This window comes from Castor canadensis, chromosome 6 (genome assembly GCF_047511655.1).
Source record: "Castor canadensis chromosome 6, mCasCan1.hap1v2, whole genome shotgun sequence".
Lineage (NCBI taxonomy): Eukaryota > Metazoa > Chordata > Mammalia > Rodentia > Castoridae > Castor > Castor canadensis.
In genome coordinates this window covers 118,596,849-118,617,372 of record NC_133391.1, presented here as the reverse complement: position 1 = coordinate 118,617,372, position 20,524 = coordinate 118,596,849, and the positions used below count along the sequence as shown (strand labels likewise).

Genomic DNA, 20,524 nt, shown 5'->3' with positions numbered 1-20,524 from the left:
TCCCCCGCCGCCACCCCGCGGGCCACTACAGGCAGCGAGAGGGAGAAACACGTGGAGCTGCAAAAGTGGCTGCCTGCTGGTGACGCCAATGGCCTTAAACCCCAGCCGCCCCCGTCCCCATCTCCACACTGCAGATCCAGGGTCCACTCACAACAGATAATCACGGGATTGTCCCCGAAGCCCGGCTGGACGCCTGGAAGAGGGGTTCCAGTTGCGGTCCTCACCGTTCAGGGTAAGCGGCCCTAGATGACCAGGTATTAGGGACCCTGGCAGGGGCTGCAGATTGTCTGGACCTTCTCGAAGATCCCAGGGTGTCCCCGTCCAGCGGAATGAGCGCTGTCCCCTTCAAAATGCCGCCTTTCCTGTCCCGCCCAAGCGTGGCGCCCCCGGGCTCACTCAGATGCCCATCGTGGAGGAGGCAGCGGGGTGGCCCTGGGTGACCTAGGCGGGCGAGCGGTCACGCGGTTTCCCGCGATGGCCGCACGGTGGCAGCAGAGGGACTGAGGCCGCGCTCCCCGCTGTTGGTGGTGCGCGGGGCAGCCGAGGGCGCTGCGGGCGCCTGCAGCCCGGGAGACCGCAACCCTAGATCCCGGGGAGCAGCCCCGCAGATGGCACCCCGGCTCTGCCGCCCTCGGCGATCCCGAACGGAGCCCTGGAAGGGGCCGCCGAGGACACGCAGCCCCAACCCTGAAGGGCATCCGCCCTAGAAAGAGAGGAGCCCGGCTTTCCCCAGGCCTTCCCTCCTGCCCTGGCTCTGAACACCTGTCCTGCAGCCAGGGGCCCGCCAGCACCCCCATTTTGCAGATGCTGAGACGCACAGGGGCTGCGAGCCTGAAAGGACATCGCTGGAACAGAAATCAAACGTGCCGAGCTGACTCCTCAGTTCACAAAGCTTGAACGCAGGAGCAGGTTCTACTTTCTCTGTTAGATGCACACCTTCCCTTTTCTGTTGCTTGCACACAGGCATTTTCACCTCTTGGAACTGACTTCCACACATGTGTGTCACTCCACCCCAGGAAGTGAGGACTCTTCACCAGATCCCTACTCTTTCTTCTTTCTGACCCTAACATCATTCTGACGCCAAAGGTTCTAATCCACAGGGCTGGCCGTAAACATCTTTGTGTGCTGTTGCCAAGAATGGACATTTAATTGTTTAACAAAATATTCTCCAGGGTTTTTTTTGGGAGGGGTGGGGAGAACATTTGCTCTAAAATAACATGCATTGATTTGTTTCACTGATATTTCCATTTGAAATTTCAAATAACCTCAGAAATGATGTAAAAGTTTCATGTTCCTTCAAACTAGACCTAGGCTCAAAAGAATTGTGAAACTGCTGTTCCGATGTTACTAAACTATCAAGTCAGAAAAAATGAAAAGCCCTAAGACGGGGCAACACTACAGCAAGGCCAGTGGATCTGCAGGGTAGTCCTGAAAGCAAAGTCTTTGCCTTTCCCTTCCTTTCCTCATCCTGTTAGTATCCCAGGTCTCAATGGAAGGGAGCAAGTGAACCAGGCTGGAATGCTGTCTGTGCTAGGGGCTGGTGAGTAGGCTCCAGGCTCCAGCTCCATGAAGAAAGGGACCCTTTCCATGAAGAAGCTAAGTCCAACATCAAACAAAACAAAAAACAACCACCTAAACAAACAAAGAAAGCATGGAAAGGCACTGCTCCTCTAGAAACTATCGCCAGGATTCCTAAAGTCTGCGCATACAGTTGGCTCCTTTATTCCAGGACTCTGGCCTTCCTGTTACTCAGTGTCTGTTTTTCTAGCTGGGCACTGGCCACAGCTGCCAACTTTCCACTTTCCTTTCCACTGGCTTCCCCCCCACCTTGGAAATTCTGCAATTCATTAACATCTCCACCAGAGGGTGGGCAGGAGAAAGAAAAGCTTGGAATTGGAGCCCGCTTTGGGTTTCTTAGTAGTTGGTACTTCCAGAGCTGGTGGGAAAAGAACTGCATTGCTGGCAAAAATGAGATTTTGGGATTATCTGTGGATTTAATCTGGTCTCACATCTACCATTTCCACAAATAATTAGAGGTTATTAATCACATTCAGATGCTGCATTAGCCTTAAAGAATTTACAGAGAATCTAAATAGGCTTAAATACTATCTTAGAGTCCAGAATGTTAAGCTCCAGACGCTAGACAATTAACATTTTAAAGATCTTTTCCTCTCCTGGGGCTATAACCACACCTAGGTAACAATTCATTGAGTACATTTGAATATTTTGCAGGAGGGGCAGCTGAGTAAGCAAGCAGATGAGGCAGGATTCACTGGGCAATGTGGACACTTGCAGCTTCTCTGCTCTCCAAAGCACATTCTGCTTCTGGAGGTGTTGGGAAGGGCCCAGGCAGAGCCAGTTGTAGAGTGACAGCCATTGTGTGACAACCTGAAGTGTGCTGAGTCCATCCCTGGAGAACACTCTGATCCCGGAGCGTCCATGTGAGCAGTGGCAATAGAGTCAGGGAGGAAGGCCCTTTCTCAGTGCCCAGAGGACTCCTTCCAGAGAGCTTGAGCGAGGAGCCACAGTGGCCTTGTTTTGACAGTTTTCTTCCTATGGGAGAGCAGCCTTAGCACTGGCTGCAAACAGCACCCTGTGATGGCTGAGAATGTGATGGTGACTGTATTGTGTACTTCTGTAGTATTTAATAGTTTTCAAAGCAATTTTATATTTGTTCTCTTACTTGATTTTCATAGTAACATTGAGGTATGCAGGACAAATATTCTCAGCTTTCTTGTTGAGGAGGAGACCTCACCTGTCAGAAAGCTAGTAGAAACAGAGCCGAATTAGAATCCTGGCCCTCCGACCCTCTCCTTCCTAGCCGTGAGCATTCTGTTACTCCACACTATGGTTTCTTATTCGACTTAATTGCTATGCCTGCTCTATGTTCTTCAAATGGCCACTGCATTCAAGTAAGCTGATTTTATACTGGTTTAATTATGCAAATCAGACTCATGAGAAAAATATTAAGTGCCACTTAAACGCTGTATTTCCTTTGGAATTCCACTGTTGTAATTCTACTTGCTAACTGTATTTCCCCTCTTTAGTTTAACTGCATTGGACAGTTGTCCAAAGTCACTTAAAGTCACATATGAAATACCACCCCATAGTCACTTTATTCCACAGATTTTCGTTTCTGTTCCTAGAATCCAAGAGGAGACTGGAATATTCCTCAAAGAAATGAGTCAAGATCACTGCTCCCCAAACAAAAACCCTAAGCACAAATAAAACACTTAGTGTGTCTAATAACTCCAAATCATTCTATCCACTGATATTTTTAGAGAGATTGATTTAAAAAATCCTCTGATGTAACGCATATGTTGATAGTCTAATCCCTGCTCAAAAAAACCTTTCAGCTTTGTCCATCAGCACCGCTCTCACTGCAGAATCCTGACGTCGGAGAGGCCTCCCTAGAGCATTCCCTTAAGCTCTGCCAGCCTGGAGGTGGGCCGGGGAATGGCAAGATTACATAAATATCTGCATGGAGTTCTTGGGTAGAATTGCACCGTGACCATATATGGTGAAAGGTAGGTTTGCCCTTGAGACTTCATTCTTGGAATATGTTAAAATGCACATGTCTGCATTCTGCTCCCAAGAAGCTGGTGTGCAGATGTTGAGGATTGGGGTGGCAGGAACGCTGCAGTCTGTGGCTTACAGGATGTCGAATAGGCCACTAGAATATGTTTAGAAGGCAGTGTTCAGAATGAGGCCCCAAACTTTCTTTGACGTAATTGTCTTTCTTTGTTGATACATCTTGAAGGAAAAGATGAAGATTTGAAAAGGGAATTAATTTTCTCAAACCAGACTTATTTTTTTCCTTTGCACTTTATTGTAATCCTTTAAAATAAAACAAAAATTCAGCTAATTATGGATTCCTACCTGAATAATTCTGCTGTTTGAGTGGCTACATGTCACTGTCTTTGGTTTCTGACCCCCTGTCAGGTCAATTCTGCCTGATTTCACTCATGGGATGCTGTTTTTTTATAAATGTGAACATTATTTCCACTCAAATGTTTCCAGCTTTGCACAAAATCTGGGGAATCTTCCTAACTATTATTTGGATAATTATCACTTGGCATTACTCTGACTTCTTCTTCTTCTTCTTCTTTTTTTTTTTTTTGCAAAAGTATACACTGAGAAGAACATTTGGAAAAAAAGTTAGAAGTCTTAGTTTAAAAGCTAATTCGCTAATTTGGATTTTAAAAATAGAGCTTAGGCAGTCTCTCATAATCATTTCCCCTCTATTTTCTATGCTCATAAACTCCAACTATTACAATATACTTTGAGATGTGGCACATTTGACAGTGGGACATTGAACAAAGAAGTTAAGAAGCTTTGAGGGGATTTTTTAAAAAAGATCCAGCTTCCTAATCTGTAGAAAGAAAGCTGGAAAGACTCCATGGTGTTTAATATGTTTGTTCCCTATCTTCTAAATGCAATAATCTCTTACCACCATTTGATCACTGGAGATTTATATTCACTATAATTTATGTCAATTTAGATCTGGGACTTTTTTTTCCCCTACAATGTTTGGCAGCCAACCGCTGGTGGAAACTAGAGTGTTTCATATTAGTCAGCACTCCTCTTAAATTATTTCTGTGAAATAATTTATGGTGGATTACAAATTCTTATATGGCACTTAAAGTTAATGATTAGCAGAGAGATATATCAAAAATATGATTAGCCACATATGTACCTGACTCACAGTGTTCTAACCCTGGGTTTCATAAGAACTACTTTTTAAGAATTTTTTTTCAGGGGCTATATATTTTTCTAGTGAAAAACAACACATATATAAAGGAAAGGAAAAATTTGCAAATAGTCTCATGAGCTCTCCCCTTTTCATGAAACATTCCTAAAATCATTTTCTGTTTCATGATGGCCTTCTTGAGCATAGGAACTGGTGTGTTGTATAAAATCACAAAAACTGACAATGGCAAAAAAAAATTCTTCATAATTTGAAGTCAAGCTACAAAACTATAACCAAATATTAGATTTTCAATGAAAATTTAATGTCTGTTTTTCACAGAAAGAAATTGGTAATGATGTGCAGAACAAGAAATGAAACTCACTTTTCTTCGTTCCAATTTCATTTTCACATCTCTACATGTTTATATAAAGGCTTTTTAGCTGTTTCTTCAATCTCATTTATTACACAGGAAAGAAAGGAGAGTCCTGAGAGTTTCTTTAAAATGTCATTTGCACAAATGGGACTCCAGGGGCATGTCTTTTGTATCTGAAAAAGACGTTTCTTTTTCTCTTCCTTTCCTCTCTCTTCCGACTTAACAGTGACTTTAACACAACTATTTATGATTCATTTCATGAAAGGCTAGGTTTTTCTCTGAGGGTACTAAAATCTTCTAAAGTGGTTTTAGAGACTAGCAGCAAAAAGGAACTATTTTCCCTCCTGCTATAAAACAAAGTCATTGTCAATAGCCTACAACCTGCAATAAACTATTAAAAAAGGAATTTATGATGCCTGGTTATTATTCTTCTGAAATAATGTTGTTCCAAGTCTACCCTTGTCTGTCATCCACAGGAGTCACATGCTGGATGGCAAACAAAGGAAGGGTCTGGGTCCACACAGAGGCTCAAGGCAAATGACCAAAGAGGGCCTGACCTGCTGGTCCCTTATGCCCCTCATCACCTTTTCAAAGCCACAAAATAAGTTTATCCTGATGGCACGAAAAAGGCACCTGTTTGTGAGGAGGAGTTGGGGTTGTGAATTAGAAAAATATTTGCATAGATGGTATGAGTGGATTATGTGGGTGTGCCTGAGGGATGGGAAAAAATTGGTTTTACTGCTAATAAAGTCCTGATAAGTCCTCACTTTTCCTCTCCTTGTCCTTTGAGCTCCTTGTCAGAAGCTGGGTCCAGCTGGTAGGCTTTTGGGGGAGTCCTGGTGGACAACAGGGAGAAGAGGTGTGTGTGTGTGTGTGTGTGTGTGTGTGTGTGTGTGTGCAGTTGTGGGGGACGATGGAGTGAGAGGAGCAGAATTATTTCCAGGTGGCTGGATTCCTCTAAAGCTGAGGAATCAGAAGAGGTCTGCTGATGCTCAGAGATCCCTGAATTTTGAGGGTCCATATACAAGGGAGCACTATGGATGATGACTTTAGGGAAGAAAAATAAAAGTGCGTATGTCTGGGGAAGGGTATGAGATGGATAAGAAATGGGGAGAAGGAGGAAGGAGGAAGAGGCCTGGAAATAGTTTGCTTGAATTCCAATAGCTGAAGATAAAAAATTCCATGCTCCAAACCTTTGTAATATAAATCATCATTCCCTGAAGAAAGCAATAGATTTCACTGACAAAATGATGACTTTCTTTATTTTAAAAAATTTCTATGTTGTATCTGCAAACATGTGTGTTTGGGGGAGCGCCCAAGATTTAAGTGAATATTGCTTAATATTAAAGGCAAATGCGAAGAAAACTGGTTGTAAAATGAAAGTAAAAATTTAGAAGTTTTAATCTTTTTTTAAACATACAAAACTGGGTTTAGTGTGGTTTTAGAAGTTCTAATCTTTTACTTCTTGTCCACTAATTTAAATAAGCATGTTTTGACATACTTTGCTGTTCATAACTTGACTTAAAGTTATTAGAAGCATGAGATGAGCCTGTTTTAAATGCCAGCTTGCTTAGTTCTGTGAAGCAGTCTGGAAAACAGAAGAATGCACACATCACTTTAATCCATCGTTTTCAAATCTTGGAAAAGCTATCATCTGAAATGACTGACCAATTTATTTTGTGTACTTGAATGAGTCCTAATGATTTGATTCAGGAAAAAAAAGTGTGTTGACTTAGAACACTGAAAATCAAATCCTCAATTTTGACAATTGACACTTACTACCAAGCCCTGATTTGTAATGGATATCTCAATGTCAGTGACATGGCTGATCATTCTCGTTTCATAGTTTTCTAAATGTCATCTCTCAAAGAAAATCTGAAACCTACTGAAATACTGTTACCATGGTTTGAAAAATTAAAGACTTCATAGAAATAAATAGAATGAAACAATAAATAGCACCTGCCCAAATAATGCTAATTTCTGTTAGTATGTTTAATTTATACAAAATTTCAGAGCAGCCACTAACCATTAACGTTTACGAAATGATAGCCTGTGTGATAGTCTCTGCCCCTGTCTCAGTCACCCGATATGTTCAATGCTTTGTGCAACATTTTTCAAGGGTCATTTTTAAGGGACTTAAAGTATAAATGGTAGCCTTTTAGTGGACTGTGTGCTCTTTCTTAAATATTACTACAGAAGTCATCCCCCTTCAAAGCTGTGTGCATTCCATCTGCAATTATATTGTCAAAATGAAATGCTTTTAAGACATGTAAGGAAGAGAATTCCTTAATTAAATGCAGGAAAAACGTACACAAGACAATGTTCGTTTTTGTGATAGAGTCCTCTTCCATGATAATCTATAAATAACCAGTGCAAAAGAGACCCAGCTTTCTGGTCAAACCTTATAGACTGATGTGTTTAACATTGAAAACTTATGAGAACTTGTCAGTGTACTAGACAAATAAAATTGAATAGAAAATATGGTTTTCTAAAAGACTTTTCTAATTATCACCTTGTTTCTCTGTGGTTCTGCAAATGCAAATAAATAGAAAGCTAAGTCCTTCATTTCTTCCCAGCTTCAAACGTAGTTGCAGACACTTCTAAGTGAAAACACAGTTCTCTGGAGTTCTGAGATGTCAGCCTGGTGAAAGACAGTGCTGCCACAGCTCCAGGGAGGGCTGTGGGGACCCCCGGGAGATGCAGGGAGCAGTTGGAGTGTGCTGGAGAATGCGTCTTCATCTTGGGTTGCTGTTGGTAAAGGACCACTCTGGAGAAGTAGAGCTGCAAACACTGAGTTCATTATTAAAAGAAACTCTGAACCAGTGGTTACCAACGCCTCTATCCTTCTGCTGTAGTGAGTGACTCTGACACATGCCATTGTGGATAATAAAACATTAGAACGAAACATTAACAGAAGTGTCTGGGGCTGGGAATGTAGCACAGTGGTAGAGCGCTTGCTAGCATGTGCAAGGTCCTGGGTTTGATCTCCAACCCTGAAAGCAAAAGTGCTCTCTCTGGGTGAAGTTTCCAGCAAGCTGAGGCTACCGTGAGAATCCAGTAACTCTCAACTCTCAATCCACGACTGTTGAATATGTAAATACCAGAGGCTGGTTTAACCAAGAGATTATAGATTTCAACATATTTTGTAAGATTCATATCTAAATATTTCATTTTTTATATCATAAATTTGTGTCCACCTCCCTAGAGTCCCAAATTAAACCTCATTGCTGTGGTTCCATCTGAGAGCAGAGAGCAGTGCTGCCCAGTGGAAAGAGTCTGTAAACCATACATGACATTCAGGATTTTCTTGTAGCCATATTTTAAAAACTAAAAAGAAACAGGTGAAATTAATTTTAGAAATAATGCATTTGTTATTTGTTGCTGTGTAACAAATTAGCCCCAAATCTGGCTTACGTCACATTTGTTATTTCACAGGTGCCTGTGGTTTAGCAGCACACAAGGGGCTAAGCTGGACAGTCAGGGTTTGGGGGGTGGGGGTGGAGCTAAGTGAAAGAGGGAACACTTAAGGTGGAAGCTGCAGTCTTTTTACAATCTGAGCTCTTCTGCCACATTCTATTTGTTAAAATTGAGCTACTAAGTGTAGCCTACATTCTAGGGAAGAGAATTACATGTGGCATGAATGCCTGGAGATTGAGGTTATCTTGGAGGCTTCCTACTACAAATATATTTTAACTAACCTAATGTATCTACAGTATTTTTTTTTTTTTTTTTTTGGTGATGGGACTGGAGTTTGAATTCAGGGTGCAAAGCAGGCACCCTACTGCTTGAGCCACACATCCACTTTGCTCTGATTATTTTGGAAATGGGTTTCTCAAACTATTGCCATGGCTGGCCTCAAACCATGATCCTCCCAATCTTAGCCTCCCAAATTGCTAGGATTATAGGTGTGAGTCACTGGCATCCAACTCCACAGTATTATTTATTAAATAATAATATAATCAATACAAAATGACTCATACTGTTTGCTACAAACTGTGTGTTTGGGTCCTTCTACCTCAAATGTATATGCTGAGTCCCAGTCTCCAATGTGATGGTATTTGGAAGTGAGGCCTTTGAAGGCAATTAGGTTTTGGTAGAGTCAGAAGGATGGAGCCCTTATAAGAGGAGGAGGAGACTTGGGATCTCTCTCTTTTTCTCTCTCTTTCTCTTCCCTGCTTACCCAGGGAATGGCCATGGGAGGAGAACATAAACAGGCATAACTAATACCTTGGTCATGTGGGCACTCTAACCTTAGACTTCCATCTTCCAGAACTGTGAGAAATAAATGTTTGTTGCTTAAGGCAGCCGTCTATGGTAATTTGTTATAGCAGTCCAAAAGACTAAGACAGGCTTCAAATTCCAGCATGTAGTTTATATTTACAACACATGTGAACTTGGGCTAGCCCTGTTCTAAGCACTGCATCACAGCACACATGCAGATAGTTCAGTCATTCGAAGACCCAAAGACCCTAGCCAAGGGAACTTCTTCTCAGGAACCTAAATAATTTAGGTGGTTTATGAGACACATTGAGAGCTTATCAGATAAAAGAGAACACAAAATCAATAAGTCATAGTATAACAGACACTCCTTTGAAATTGTCCTTTGCTCCCCCTGAGGGGACCTGGTCACTGTCCTGACTGACTCCACTTTGCTTCTCTGTCCTGTTCTCTCTCAGCCTTTTCAGATTATCTCAAATTCCAGAAACTGAGCCTTGCAGGCCTACATCCTGTGACAGGAAGCAAGCAATCTTTCAATATGAGAACAGAATTACCCCCCTCAAGCAGTATTTCCCCAGAGCCAGTAACACCCTGCAGAACCAGACCTGGGACAAGGATCAACCAGGCCACAGTTTCCTCAAGACTGCTTGATTATGCTTACTTCTTGTTCCAGCTCTTGCTCCTTTTCTGTGTAACCCCAAAGATCTTGTCATCGTTTCTAAGTCAGGGCTGAGGACGCTGGTCCCCCTGGTCCTTCCCAGCATGCCACACTGAATAAATTCCTTTCTTATTTCACTCCCACTTGTCTCTCTCTGATTGGATTCTCGAAGTGGCAGGTGGCCAAATCTGGTCTATTGGGACCCCCAGAGTCAGGTCTTTGACCTTGAACTCTGGTAATAATTTCTCCAAGTGAGAAGTTATCTTTGGAGTCTAGAGAAGCCATGTTGGGCTCACCTTGGAGAGTTCTAACCTGAGATGAGTTCTGGAATAAAGTGAAATCAGTCCTTCCACAATCCTTGGGAAGGTAGGTGACCCAGAGTCTGCCTGGCCCAGCCAGAGCCTTCCACAGTGACCATACACCTCATTCATTCTCTGACCTGACCTTAGTCATGTATTCTGACCTTGAACTGGAGCCCACATGTTGGCCTGAAAGCTGATTTGCCTTGGACATGGAACAAGTTAAATATTTGTTTAATTCAGTACATTGTCTGCTCACTATTCTCCACAAGAAGGGCCTACAGGGGGAAAAGAGCTATCGGGGCACCTTCACTTTCATGCTTTTGAGATGCTTTGGAGGACACTGCAAAAGTATTGCTACAGGCCATGGTTGCATCATGACATAGACATCAAAAATGTGGAAAAATGCCCTTGATTATCTTACTAGCTATGAATAGGTTAGCACTAGGAAGAATGGTGCTCAGACTAGTCCTAATGGATAATACAAAATGCCTTTGCTTTTATGCACAATGTGAGTATGTATTGGAATTGCATCTTTTTTTTTTTTTTAATGCTACTCAGGTCTTTGTGCTTGCTAAGCAGGAGTTCCAATGCTTGAGCCACAGCTCCAGCCCTACACTAGCAACTTTTCTCACAATGCATACCCTGAATTTACTGATAATAATTATGAGTATCGTGACCATATAACTGTGACCAGTACATCCAAGACCTAGTGGAAGAAAGCCACCCCCACATTCAAATCAGTATTTAAATGCCAGGAGATATTGCTGACAGTCCAGTTAAAAAAATTCTCAAGTTTCATTTGGGGGAAAACACAACTTACTTTATTTTAGAAGTAGAGAAATCCACCCATGTAAGTAGTAACCATTTATTTTAAACTAGAGAAAAACCCATGCCTATTTCAATGGAAAAAAGTTAGTTTCATTCAAATGGTATATGGGCAGGTGGTCCCCAATATCTTCTTTATTAACTTTCATCCTTACAAAAATATTGTGTAGAAAAAAGTAAAACAACCATGAACTCATTTTCAAGTAAAGGACTACAAAGAAAACAATCTATCTTTCTGACATGTAAAACTCCTCTCCAAATTGTTACTTTATCATATAGAAAGCCACAGCTTCATCAGTGTCAGGGCAGTCGCATGTTTAATATAAAACGTCTTTGCCCCGCAATGTGGACACACTGAGAAACACCCCTGTTGACACGGTCTCATTCTGTGTCTGATAATGTCGTGACTTTTTGGCTGAGCTGCTCTAGGCTGGGGCTCTATCACACAACCTGGAAAAACACTCAGGGGGTCTGGAACATAGAAAGTTCCCCAAAGCTGCTTGGCTGGAATCCAAAGGGTGAAATGAGAGCTTCTGTTCTGTGTAAATCTGTCCAGAATTAGTGTTTTACGGCATCAGGCAATGTTGTTGGTGCCAAGAGCTGGCTCTGCCTAGAGGCCCCTTGGAGAAGCGGAAACTCCCATGCCCTGAGGTTCCATTAGAGGCAGGAATGAATTTTAAACAGTCCCTTGTAAATACAATTTCTGCAGGTCATCTTTTCACTTGTAGAGTGGCTTCTTTCTACAAGGAAAGTTTTGCTTTTGTGTTGGACATCCTAAATAAAAATAAAAACAGCATTTTAGTTGGTGTTTTAAGAGACCACCTGTGGGGAGATGGAGATCAGGAGGATTGTAGTTCCAGGCCAGCCTGGGCAAAAAAGTTATCATCAAGACCTCATCTCAAGCAATACTCTGGGTGTGGTGGTAAACATGTATCTATGATCCCTGTTATGGGAGAGGCATAGGTGGGAAGATCCCAGCCCAGGCCTGCCAGGGCAAAAAATCCTGAGAGCCTATGCAAAAACTAACTAAACCAAAAAGGTGGTGGTTGAGGGGTGGGCACAGGTCCAGTGGTAGAGTACCTGCCTATCAAGCTTGAGGTCCCGAGTTCAAACAAGTGTTCGCTCTTGTTTTGGAGCCGCTAAATAAAAATGAAAAGAAAATAGCAAAACTAATCAACCAGCCAACCAAAGAAGACCATGCATGCTCAAGGTAAGCATTTGTGGTCACGATATAAAGATGTATTTTTGCAGAGTTTTGGAATGTAAGTTTACAGAATATACTCCATAAATACATATCTATCTCTATCCACATAGATAACATGTATTGATGTAGATATACATCAATACCTATATATGCATACGCACTGCACAGGGACGCTGGTAAAAAATATCTGCATTTCTTTTGTATTACAGATTTTATTGTCATTTATTATAACATATTCCAAATGTTCCTGCCACAGGAGTGCAAACAACAGAAAAGGATGGGGAGAAAGAGGGAGACCCCGGAGCAGAAGACATCTTTCAGCTTTTTCCATCCGAACTTTGAACTGCTCCTTATAGTCAAAGTTGAGTTTTTTGGGGAAGCCGAGGAACTTGAAATTTGCTCAAAAATGTGAAGTCACTCCTTTTGGTCAGGCCAGGCAACTGCCTGCGACCTCCCTGCCAGCCCAGCTCCTAGGAGGGTTTGCGTTAGGGGTCTGCTGGAAGGGGGGAGATCCTATTTGCTGCTTTGTTCCCAAACCTCGGGCCAGCCCTGCCACAGGAGCCCAGAGACAGGCGTCCTGGAGGGGGAACGCTACCGCGGGAGGATCTGGAGTTGGTGGTGCCAGAACTCGTGAGGACACCAGCGCCACCACTTGGGGCGGGACCCGAGCTGGGCGCAGCCACAGTCCTGGGGCTGGGTAGGTGGGCCCAGATCTCCCGGGCTGCGGGGCAGAGCGCAGAGGCGGGAGAGGCCGGGATCCGGCCGCAGCCAGACTCCTGGCTGGAGGAACTCACGCCTGGGTCTCCTCACCAGACCCAGAAGGGCAGCTCCTCAGAAAGCCACGAACGCCTCCGGATTGTCAGTAATTACACCGAGCGCTCCTGGACACAGAAGTGCCGCGTCCTCGCGGACTCCACGCCTCGTATAAATACCCGGCTCCTACCGCCCGCCAGAGCAGTCTAATGGCTGCCGTAGCACAGATTTACAGGGCAAAATCGATGTAATTTCTAAGCCAGGCATGGTGGTGCACTTGTGTAATCCCAGCACTCAGGAGGCTGAGGCAGGAGGACGCAGGTCGGAGGCCAGGCTGAGCTACATCGCGAGAATTGTCTCAAAAAACAAACAAAAAGACCCCCACAATTTGATCTATTTTTACAACCCCAAGCGAATCTATCATGAAACTCACGAAGCTAAGCTTCACATACACTACTTTTGCCAAGGCCCTAAGGGGAAGCTAGCAATTTTGGATTCCGAATTGAGTGATCTCTATTTGAAAGAGCATCACACACCCCACCCCGCGCATTGTCTGTGCTCAGACCCACATCCCACGCGCCCGCTGCCTCGCCAGCGCCCCACTGCAGGGCGCTCTTTGGAGACCAGTCTGTTTGGGGTGCGGCCTGAAGGCGTAATTATGGAGCCCCGGGACTCCAAACTGACTTTTGCAGGGCACGGATTCAGACTTCTTGCATCATTTTCACACCTCCTTTTTGGGATTCTCTCCCCTAGATTGAGCCTATCATGAGAATAGGCCCACATAGCAGCTTCAGCAAAAATACTATGATCCTTATGTGGTATAGATTCTATGGAAATTCTCACTTAAGCACCTCTCCTCCCCCGCATAATAATTTCATGTCTTGGCCAAAACTCTGAAATTGAATGTTAAATTTCATGGCTTTTATATGTTGTAGAAACCAGTGTGGCGTGATGAAATATATGCAGTATTAAATCTCAGAAACAAAACAAAACCCAAACCCCAAACCAAAGCTCTGTCTTTAGGGCAGCCTGATTAAGGCGGTTGGAGAGAGAAGAGGGAGGGTTGCGGAATGAGGAGAAAGGGGCAAGAGGGTCCCCTTGGCTGTCATCAGAATATTCTCCTTCCCACCCCCTGCCTTCCAGAACAAATAAATAAAGACTTGATTGCTTCTAAACCTCAGCCCAACCTGAGAAGCGTGATGCAGTCACAAGATTCAGATGGCACCACCCATTCTTCTGCAAGGAAACAGCTCCATACTTTGAAAACACACAATTCATAATTTCCTGAATTCTATACTCCCTGGAGGGAGGTGGAACGGATCATCCTTATATGACAGACAAACAATACCGTTTTTAATTTAGAAACAATATTTGTTCTTATTTAGAATCTTCCTAACTCTTCTCAAGAAAATTAGTAGAAGCCTATAATTTAAAAAACAAACAAAAACCAAAACAAATTAAAAATCTACAGTTATATATCTTTTGAATTTTAACCCTGGAGAGGTCTAGGGTATTTTAATAAACACTGGCAACTAAAAGAAAAACGAAAAGAGAGAGATCTTTGGTAAATATCACTCTCTACTTGAAGACAGTGCTGCCTTCCCCGAACCTTCCTGAGGGGACCAAGGAGAGAAAAATGTGGGCATGCGGTGCATTCGTCTGAATCTGAAACTATGAACCTTAAAACTTTGTTTCAGCTGGGCGCAGTTTCCTAGCTACTGAGGAGGCAAAGATCAGAAGGATCGCGGTTCGAAGCCAGTCAGGGCAAATAGTTCGCGAGACCCTAGCTCTAAAAAATCCATCACAAAAAAGGGCTTAGTGGAGTGGCTCAAAGTGTAGGTCCTGAGTTTAATCCCCAGTACCTACATACACACACACACACACAAACACACACCCCACAAACAAAACAACTTTGTCTCTACCATACTCATGTCTGGCTAGACCAACTTGGCTTTACTTGACTCACTAACTCGGATTTCTGCGCAGGATAGTTTCAGAAACTCAGCTGAGTTTAAATGACAACCCTCCCTCCCCCCACACCACCACCAAGCAATGTCACTGCGTGGCGGAGTGGTGCGGTGGGCAGGACCCAGGTAGCTACAGCCAGCGGACCACTGCGAGCTCCAGAGAAGTTCCTAGCCACCTATCAGCCCATTGCCAAGCGGGGCTAGGAGAACTCTCAACCTGGAGCTTTATTTAAATCCGAAAAGTCAGGTCCCTCAGGCAGGCCAGCAGGCCGCAGTGCGCTTCCTGGATGCGCGGGGAGGACCCGGCGTCAGCTGGCGGATCCGTCTGGGCCGCAGCTGCAGCATCGGGAGCTCCTCTCGGACTCGGCTCCTTTCAGAAAACTCTTTTCTTGTCGGATGTGGTTTCCCGTTAATTAATCACTCATGTCCGCGTGTCCGCCGCGCCGCTTCCCCACTCATCCTCCAGCCCGGCATCTGATCTGTGTTTGGAGCGCTGGCGGAGCATCTGAGCTGGAGGGGGGTGGGGTGCGGGACGTGGACTCTGCCGGCCGGCCCGGGGCTGCCGGCCGCCAGCGGCCGACGTGGTCAGCCATGTCCTGCCAGGTCAGCCTTCTGGAAGATCCACTCCGCACTTCCAGACTATCTGGCCCGTTGGCCACACTGGCCTCAGACTCCATAGTTCCCAGCTGCGGCCTGTGTGGTCCAGGGGTTCAGGGTGGTCTCGCAGACTGTATCGTCTTCAGGTTTCCTCCTTTCTTCACCTCTCCTCCTTAGGACCTGGCATCCCGCGACACTAGCCACCTTTGCCCCCTCCCCATCACCCCGGTCCTCCTTCAAGGATCTCTCCAGGCCTGGCTTCACCTCCTCGGGCACTCTGACATCTTAAAGGGCAAACTAGCCAGACTGACAGCTCACTCCCCGGGGATCGGAGGCCTTGGCCTGTACAGACTGCCCTGGCCCGGAACCCAACAACGACCTTGCTTCGGGATTTCGGGCGGTGCTGCAGAACCCTGATCCAGTGGGTGTGGTCAGTTAACTGGGTTCTCTATTTGCGTTCAATGCTCCCATTAGACCCAGCGTCTAAGGGAGGGAGGCCTCCTACTGGGCCTCAGCTTTAAGGGCGCAGCCGGATGTGGCTGAGACCACCCCGGGACTGGGTGTCTCCAAATGTGGCGCAGGCCTCCCCACGCCAAGCGAGGTGGGATCAGATAGTCCCATTTGGTGAAACTGTAGCCCGTAGGCGGCTGGGTGCGTAAACTTGAGTAGTGCAATGTCCCCGGCTCTGCGGTGCCCCCCGCCCCTTTAGGCAGCTCATGGGTGGGGAGGTCCAGGTTTCTGTGCCACCTTCGGCGGTCAGGCTGCGTCGCGCGGGGCACTGGCCTGGCTACCCAATGCCGGCACCAGGGCCGGGTCTGCAGGTGGCTTTCCAGGTCGCAGGCGCTGCGCGCGGACACCGCCGCACTTTCCCCAGCGCGGGGAGGGCTGATCGCGGAAGCGGGTTCTGCGCGTGGCTCCGCCCGCGTGGGGCCCGGCGGGTCCCCTGCCCACCCGCGGCCAGGCTCGGCCTCGTTCCCAGCAACCGGGAGCGCTTCCTCCCTCGGTCACGGATCCAGGCCGCTGGTCCAGCTGTCAAAACAGGGGGTGTCTCTTTCATTCTGGCTCACAAAGTCCCAAAGGGGAACAGGGGGCCTTAATGCTTGTGTTTGGACACAAGCAATTATCCCTAATTATTCTTTTTCTTTTGAGCCTGCCCGTCCCGCCGGCGAGCCCGCCGCGGAACAGGCCCCGTAATCCTCCCTGGTCGGCGGATCTCAGTGGGTTGTGTGCGGCCCGAGGCTCCCGCGCTTTCATGTCACCGCGGGTTTAGAGCTGATTCAAACTCATTGCGATGGGGGAATTAACCCCGAGGCCCGGGCTTTCAGGGGCCTCTGATAAGAGATTATACGTGTTGATGGCAAGCTTTTCTTGGCAAAATGTTTTCAAAGGGTTTGGAGTTGTTAAATCAAAGCGCCATTGAATTGCTCGGGACCCCTCCTCCCCCTCCTCCTGCCCTGCCCCCATCTTCATCTCTTCTCCCTTCATCCCTCCACCCCATCACGCTCAGGACTGCCCACAGTGAGAGGCTTGGCCTCCCCAGAGCTGCAGATCGCTTTCTTTGCTAAGATACTCCTCTTCAGTACCTGGTGAGGATTGTTTTTGTAGGTGCTCCTGCTGCTGGTACCCCTTCCTAGACCCCCCTACCCCCCAAAAAAAGCTTTGGTCGAGAAAACATACCGCAGATGACTTTTTCCCCCTAAACGTACATGTGCTTTGTAGAAAACGGAGGTGACAGGGTGGGATAACAAGGAAAAAAGAAGAATGATTTTTCTTGCGCCCCCACCCCCCAAATGTCAGAGGAGTCAGAGGGAAAGCCACAGTGTTAAAAATGCTATGGGCAGAGTTCAGCTGTTTCCTGGATCTTACGGTTTTGCCCTGGGCATGGCCAGGGGCCGCTCAAATGACAGAAAGCAAGTGTTGGGAGGCTTGTGCTTGCTTAATCAGATGTAGGAAGACTGTGTGCACTGGGAAAGGTCTTCTTGATTTAGGGAATTGGGTCCAATTAAAAATTGCAAAGGATTATTGGGGACTCTGGAGGGTCCTGTGCAGTGGGAAATGCAAAATTTGGACAGAGGCGACAAACACCTTATAGAGGCTCAAAAAGTACTGAAGGGACTACGTAGTCATCCCCCCTTGGGGGGAAAAAGCATTTTTAAAAAGCCACATATGTGAAACTGATAACAGTGTTGTCTCTGTCAACTTCTCTCCCCCCCCACCCCCATGTAACTTACACTACACTATATCAGGGTCAATTTCCACAGCTAGACTTCTTAGCCATCACCTTCATCCTCCCTCCCCACCCCCTGGACTGGTACCCAGCCTTTGCACATTTGCCTGCTCTGACATCTTGCTTGGTTTTGGTCATTCCTCTGGGAGCAGTGCAGAGGCGGGAAGTTACTCTGGCCAATGGCCATGATTCTGCTGGCAATGACTGGCTATGGAGAGATCTAAATGTCTCACTTGATAGCCACTCTCCATACAGGATTGGGCCCTTGGACCAACCATCTGCTTCTGGGTTCACTGAAATACAACAGGACATCAAGCCTCTAGGCTGTTAGTGCCCCTCCATCCCCTCCCTGTTTATTTTTTCCTTTGGGCTCTAGCCACTCTAAAACCCAGTATGACTGCCCATGAACCTGCCCAAGTTATAACAAAACGTGGTGCCAAGTTGGCAGTCCATTTTGTTTGCTGGCTTCTGGAAGGGTAAACAGGTTCCTTGATTGATTTTTCTGCTTCTTTTGTAGTTAATGAGCTCTGATGGGCCCTGTAGGAAGCAATCAGCTATGGCTTTTTGTTTTACACTGCTAGGAAATCTTTGGCCCTGAGTCTTCTAGTAGCTGGCTAATATGTAGTTTTGCATTTTTCTTTTTTTAACCTTATATTATCACTAAGGGGCACAGGGCTTTTGTAATCTTGATCTATTTATTTAAATTTTTGAATGTCACAGACAACGAAAACAAAAACATAGAAGTGGAATTACATCAAACTGAAAGCTTCTGCACAGCAAAGAAAACAAGTGATACAGTGAAGAGATAGCCCATGAACTGTGAAAATATACAATGAATGCAAAGTATTCAATGCTAAGAAGGAAGATACACTAATTAAAAATAAGCAAAGACCTGAGTAGACATATGCAGACTACCAAAGATGACATACAAGTGAATGGCCAACAGATATATAAAAAAGTGCTTAACATCTTTAATCATCAGAGAAATGAAAGTTAAAACCACAATGAGATATCATGTTATCATAGTTAGATTGAGTATTATCAAAAAGATGAAAGAAGCCAGTCATAATGGTACACACCTGTAATTCCAGCACTCCAGAAGGTGAGGCCAGAGAATCAAGAGTTGGAGACTAGGTTCACAATGGCAGCAGTGAAGGTGGCAGGGAGGCCATGCATGGGAGGTTAGGATGGTTGTAAGGGGTTTTTCCTTTGGATTTAGGAATAGGAATGTGAGACAGAGGACCTGGTGGCCTTACCATTTGCAAGCCTTCAGTGGGGAGCCCTGGCAAGGGACAAGGCTTTGAATTTTGTAGAAAACTACAAGAAATTACAGTGGAAAAAAAGAAGGTTCAAACATCACAGTAATCTAACTTCACAGATTACCTGAAACATCTCAATTTAGTTGAAGGAGAAAGACTCAGGAAGCAACTAATCCAAGTTGACCATCCTTTGCCTGAAGAACAGTGTAGCATGAAACAGACTTTGTCTGAAGACCAGTGTGCTATTCACCAGCCTCAGTCAGAAGAACAATGTAGCAAGAGAGTAAATTCATGACTATTCCAAAGAAAAATAAAAAAGGGAATCAAATCAAATCAAATCAAAAAGCACACGAAGAATATGACCAGGTACAAGCTAAACTAAGCACACTGCCAAGAAACAAGAATTTAAGAGGAGGAAATGAGGGAGAAGAAACTCAAAGGTTCTAACAAAAAGAAAAAAATGGAAGTGTTCAAAATATTGAGCAAAAAGACTAAAAAAGGTCAATCAAACTTGAATTTACAAATAGAATATCTCCTTCAAAAAATATAAGAAAAAATAAATCATCCATTTATTAAGGGTTAAAATATCTGCCATTGGGATCTTTTGTATGTGTAAAGGGTGCCTCCTAACAATGAAGTAAATTTCTTTACATAACCTGGATTGCTAAGCTAAAACAAAGTTTTTGTTCTTGTAAAAGAAAAGTTTCTAGGGCTGGCAGAGTGGCCTAAATGGTAGAACCTGTCCAGGAAGCATGAGGCCCTGAGTTCAAACCCCAGTACTGCAAAAAAACAAAGATTGTATAATTGTATTCATGTACTATATAGTATGACTTGCATCTTATTTACCTCTGAAGGGAGGTTAGCCTGAAGAACTGAAAGAACCTTCTATTTGGAAAATAGGCTCAAGAACGTAATACCTTTGTACCATATGATATTTGTATGGAATAAAATGTTTTGGAAAAAAAAAGTTCAAGATCAGCTTGTGCTACAGAGTATGACTCTGTCTCAAACAAACAAATAAAAAAGAGGTGAAAGAGAGTGTGATGGGATGTGGCAAGAAGGGAACCCTTGTATACTCTGCATTTTGTAAATTAATACAGACACTGTAGGAAGCAATATGGAGGATCCTCAAAAACCCAGCAATACAATTACCATAAGACCCAGCAGCCCCATTTCTGGGTATACACTTAAAAGAATTGAAACTAGTATATCAAAGAGAAGTCTGTACTCTCACAGTCATTGTGGCATTATTTGGAATGAAAATAACTGAAATGTTTGCCTAGGGTTGGGAGAGGAGTGTATGAGAGAAATGGGGAGTGATTGGTTAAAATGGGGTTTCTTTTTAGAATAATAAAGTGTTCTAAAAACAATAAAACATCGTATAAACATCGTATTGTAGTGATAACTGTACAACTCAATGGATACATGAAAAACCCACTGAATTGTAGATG

The 20,524-nt window shown here is 44.7% G+C and overlaps 1 pseudogene; it reads left to right on the top strand.

Annotated features, from left to right (window-relative positions):
* The first annotated feature begins 19,001 nt into the window (after positions 1-19,001).
* Positions 19,002-19,656, top strand: LOC141423959 (thyroid transcription factor 1-associated protein 26 pseudogene; annotated as a pseudogene).
* The last annotated feature ends 868 nt before the right edge of the window (positions 19,657-20,524 follow it).